This window comes from Coregonus clupeaformis, unplaced genomic scaffold (genome assembly GCF_020615455.1).
Source record: "Coregonus clupeaformis isolate EN_2021a unplaced genomic scaffold, ASM2061545v1 scaf0886, whole genome shotgun sequence".
Lineage (NCBI taxonomy): Eukaryota > Metazoa > Chordata > Actinopteri > Salmoniformes > Salmonidae > Coregonus > Coregonus clupeaformis.
The window spans coordinates 87,110-92,604 of record NW_025534340.1 but is presented as its reverse complement, the minus strand read 5'-3'; the positions used below and the strand labels follow the sequence as shown (position 1 = coordinate 92,604).

Here is a 5,495-nt window from a genome sequence, read left to right as displayed (position 1 = left end):
CGTTTTTTCTAATTTATTCTCTTATCTGACAGTATAAATATTTAAAGTGACTGATTATATTATATTATTATTATTATTATTATTATTATTATTATTATTAGGTATTACTGATGGTATCATTAATCTTGTCTTTCTCTCTCTCTCTCTCTCTCTCTCTCTCTCTCTCTCTCTCTCTCTCTCTCTCTCTATCTCTCTCTCTCTCTCTCTCTCTCTCTCTCAACACAACACATCCCTGCTGCTACTTGATGAGGTCACTAGGTGTTGTGTTAAGGCTGCTACAATATCATTGAGTTACACAGCTACTTTAGCTGTACTTTAGCTACAGCTTTTAAATGTTTGTTCTAAAACAGCATTCAACATGAGGCAGACAGCTCTTACTTTTCTCCAGTGTGTCAGCAAGCTCCTTCTGGTTCATTTTCCTCAGGACGTGCAGTGTGATCTTCAGAGCCCCCTCTCTGGCACTGCTCTCCTGCTTCTCATCTTCAGCATCCACCACTTCCTTATCCTGCTTCTGACTCTCAAAGCCTTCTGGGAGTTCTGGACTAAGAATCCTCTTGAACATCTTCAGCTCGTTCTTCACAAATGTCATAATATTCTCTTCAAGCAACTGAAATAAATCAAGTAAATAAGTTAAGCAAGAGAATAATTGCTTTCTCATTAACACATTAATGAATGATTGACAGATCAACTTTACTTGAGGTAAACAAAAACAAATGTACATAACAGGACCACATACACTGAATATGGAGGCCAGGTCTGTTTGATGACTCTGGGAAGACTGACCACTGAGAATCTCTGACTCTGATCTCTCCTGTTGGTTTCTGTGGACAAAACATGAGATTACATCTCCTCATCCAGGGAGTGCACTCACACACACACACACACACACACACGCACACACACACACACACACACACACACACACACACACACACACACACACACACACACACACACACACACACACACACACACACACACACACACACACACACACACACACACACACACACACACAGTTGTTTAACTCACTGACCATTACCCATGAGTTCTTCTTACCTTTGTTCACTAGAAAAGTCTCCCTCTCTAAACCCTAAAGGTTGATCCATAGACTGGTCACTCTTCATGGACACACAGCTGGGTGCAGGGGAGGCTGGTCTCTCCTGCTTGATTGGGCTTCAACACAACAGAGACAAACATTACGTCTCTCATCTACTCTGTGCTCAGATGGGGAAACATAAGAAGAGTTTCTTTACAAATCGCTATATTTCCATTTTCAGAAAGTTCGTAAATTAGCTTTTATTGTTGAAAGAAATTATAAAAGAAATGGGTGTGTTTTTTTTGTTTAAAATCACTTGATTGTTTATTTCACATAATGCAGTTTTTTTGCCAAATGGTATATGTCTGTCTCACTCTCAGAGAAATAAGTAGTACTGCTAGGTTTTACACAGTAATAATATATCTGCCTCACTCTCAGAGAAATAAGTAGTACTGCTAGGTTTTACACAGTAATAATATATATCTGTCTCACTCTCAGAGAAATAAGTAGTACTGCTAGGTTTTATACAGTAAAAATATATATCTGCCTCACTCTCAGAGAAATAAGTAGTACTGCTAGGTTTTACACGGTAATAATATATATATATCTGTCTCACTCAGAGAAATAAGTAGTACTGCTAGGTTTTACACAGTAATAATATATATATCTACCTCACTCTCAGAGAAATAGTACAGCTAGGTTTTACACAGTAATAATATATATATCTGCCTCACTCTCAGAGAAATAGTACAGCTAGGTTTTACACAGTCAAATGTAACAAATAACTAAATTTTAAATAAAAAATTAAATACAGTAATATGAGATCTGTACGTAAAACATTACATTTTAGTCATTTAGCGGATGTTCTTATACAGGGCCCAGTCTCACAAAAGCATCTTAAGGCTAAGTGTATTGTTAGAACATTCGTAGGAGCATCATAGTGTATTGTTAGAACATTCATAGGAGCATCATAGTGTATTGTTAGAACATTCGTAGGAGCATCATAGTGTATTGTTAGAACATTCGCAGGAGCATCATAGTGTATTGTTAGAACATTCATAGGAGCATCATAGTGTATTGTTAGAACATTCGTAGGAGCATCATAGTGTATTGTTAGAACATTCGTAGGAGCATCATAGTGTATTGTTAGAACATTCATAGGAGCATCATAGTATATTGTTAGAACATTCATAGGAGCATCATAGTGTATTGTTAGAACATTCATAGGAGCATCATAGTGTATTGTTAGAACATTCGTAGGAGCATCATAGTGTATTGCTAGAACATTCATAGGAGCATCATAGTGTATTGTTAGAACATTCGTAGGAGCATCATAGTGTATTGTTAGAACATTCGTAGGAGCATCATAGTGTATTGTTAGAACATTCATAGGAGCATCATAGTGTATTGTTAGAACATTCATAGGAGCATCATAGTGTATATATAGAACATTCATAGGAGCATCATAGTGTATTGTTAGAACATTCATAGGAGCATCATAGTGTATTGTTAGAACATTCATAGGAGCATCATAGTGTATTGTTAGAACATTCATAGGAGCATCATAGTGTATATATAGAACATTCATAGGAGCATCATAGTGTATATATAGAACATTCATAGGAGCATCATAGTGTATATATAGAACATTCGTAGGAGCATTGTAAAATCTCTGAGCTGTTTCAAAAAACCATTGTTATTAACGTTGCACTTGAAAACGCTCATAATCTAACGCCTGCCTCAGACCACTCGTAGAAAGACTAAGTGAGTTGTGAATCGTTAGAAACTTGTTTCGCCCTCCTGCATCACTTTAAACACAGAAGATCTCCCCTAAACATAGAATCACATAGTTTATCTGTCTCTGTGATGCTGAACAATTCAGAACAAAGTTGACTACAAATACAAAGTTGCAAATGTCTTTGCAATTGATGCAAAAAAGGACGTATAAAATTATGCTTCAAATGAAAACCGAGATGACTGCTTTAAAATATAAACAGTAGGCTATAGGCCTATTTCAATCATATTGAAATACATTTCATATTTAATTAATTGAGTTTTATTTTGCTACTTGTAGGCTACTGTCTGTAATTTGTCTCAATATATTTCATGATGTGTAGCCTAACATGTGCCCAATGATGTGCCGAATCTGTGATCTAGTGCATTTTTATTGTGTAAGCATTAGAATAAACTACCTCAATATTTGCAGCCGTAGGCAGTAATATCATTCTAGAAGCTGATCCGTGGTCAGTATTGTGAAATAATTATAATGTTAAGGAAAGATTTTAATGGAGAAAACTGATCAGAGAGCAGCGCTCCCTTTCTTTTGATCCTATCAGTATTGATACATGCTCCACCGGATGTGATACCTTGTCGTGCTGCTGATCCAGTTTCTACTGGTCTGCCTGCGGATATGGAACTCTGACCTGTTCAACGGACGTGTGACCTTGTCCCGAACCTGCTGTTTCGAACCTCTCTCTGTCTCTCTCTCCCTCTCTCTCTTTACCACACCTGCTGTCTCGACCTCTGAATGCTCGGCTATGAAAAGCCAACTGACATTTACTCCTGAGATGCTGACGTGTTGCACCCTCAATAACCACAGTTTGACCCTGCTAGTAATCTATGAAAATTTTAAAATCTTGAAAAACTATCTGAACTTAATGGCCATATCCTCTTTTTTTTCCTAGCCACCGTGCTTCTACATCTGCATTGCTTGCTCTTTGGGGTTTTAGACTGGGTTTCTATATAAGCACTTGGTGACAACTGCTGATGTTAAAAATGTATTCTGGGAACGCATATGAAGCAGACCAGGCCAGGGTTTGGGGTTTGGAAGTCAATGAGAGGTAAAAATGACTTCCTTAGTTTTAAATTTGGAAAATGTTCTGTCTTAAGTAGTTTAATAAACTGACACATGTTAATCAAAAACAACTTTATATCGAAGGACTGCCTTTGATTTGACGGCCTGCACCTGTGCAGTTCGGCACAAGATGACCATTAGACCCAATGACGTATGTCTGTGCATGAGCTTAAAATCAAATCAAATTGTATTTCTAACATGCGCCGAATACAACAGTGGTACACTTTACCGTGAAATGCTTACTTATGAGCCCTTCCCCAACAATGCAGTTAAAAAGTCACAAAAATTAGCTAAATAAAAAAAGGAAATAGTAACATAATAAAATAACAATAATGAGGCTATAAGGAGTACCAGTACTGAGTCAATGTGCAGGGGTACCAGGAAGTTGAGGTAATAACTAGACTATATACAAGGAGTACCAGTACTGAGTCAATGTGCAGGGTACCAGGAAGTTGAGGTAATAACTAGACTATATACAAGGAGTACCAGTACTGAGTCAATGTGCAGGGGTACCAGGAAGTTGAGGTAATTGAGGTAATATGTACATGTAGGTAGGGGTAAAAGTGACTAGGCAATCAGGACAGAGATTTCATCTCTTCATACAGGGAGTGCACACACACACACTGACAGACACACACACACACACAAACACACACACACACACACAGGGAGTGTTGTGTTTATTTAATATTGTTTTAGGACTATGAAAATGGAAAAAAGGATTAGCCTATGGATTATGAAAACAACCAAAATAAATGGGAAAATGGGAGAGGAGAAATGACTAGAGACAGTGTTGTTTAACTCACTGACCATGACCCATGAGTTCTTCTTACCTTTGTTCAGTAGAAAAGTCTCCCTCTCTAAACCCTAAAGGATGATCCTTAGACTGGTCACTCTTCATGGACACACAGCTGGGTACAGGGGAAGCTGGTCTCTCCTGCTTGATTGGACTTCAACACAACAGAGACAAACATTACGTCTCTCATCTACTCTGAGCTCAGATGGGGAATCATGAGAAGAGTTTCATTCCAAAACGCTATATATCCATTTTCAGAAATGTTCGTAAAGTAGCTTTTGTTGTTTAAAGAAATTATGAAAGAGATTGGAGACATGTATTTGTTTAAAATCTATCACTTAACGGTTTCATTTCAGAGAGACAAATAATCATGTTTTTTGCAAAATGCTATATATATCTGCCTCACTCTCAGAGAAATAAGTAGTACTGCTAGGTTTAACACAGTAATAATATATAACTGCCTCACTCTCAGATAAATAAGTAGTACTGCTAGGTTTTACACAGTCAAATGTGACCGACCGGCTCGATTCGGTCTTATATAGCAACATTTGAAATTGTGTTTTTTACATTGGATAAAAGTAGAGACTCAGCTAGAAAAAGGTATATCATATACTACAGTTGAGGAACAATGGGAAAGTAATTCTGCTTTGAAAGATGATAAACTTGTAACCTCACTTTTGAGAAAATGGCCTTTGAATGTTTTGGTTCACCTACTGGAGAGCACTTCTTTATCTACAGTGGTATTACTTTGGCAGATAATGTCACCCATCTAAATAAATAGTATATATATACATATATATAGTTAA

At 37.2% G+C, this 5,495-nt stretch overlaps 1 long non-coding RNA gene across 1 annotated transcript; it reads right to left on the bottom strand.

Moving 5' to 3' along the window:
- Positions 1 to 781: 781 nt before the first annotated feature.
- Positions 782 to 4,839, bottom strand: LOC123485876. Its single transcript, XR_006659176.1, has 3 exons — positions 4,727 to 4,839; positions 1,060 to 1,176; positions 782 to 821 (listed from the first exon to the last, which is right to left on the bottom strand). It is a non-coding gene; the product is annotated as an uncharacterized LOC123485876 (long non-coding RNA).
- Positions 4,840 to 5,495: the final 656 nt, after the last annotated feature.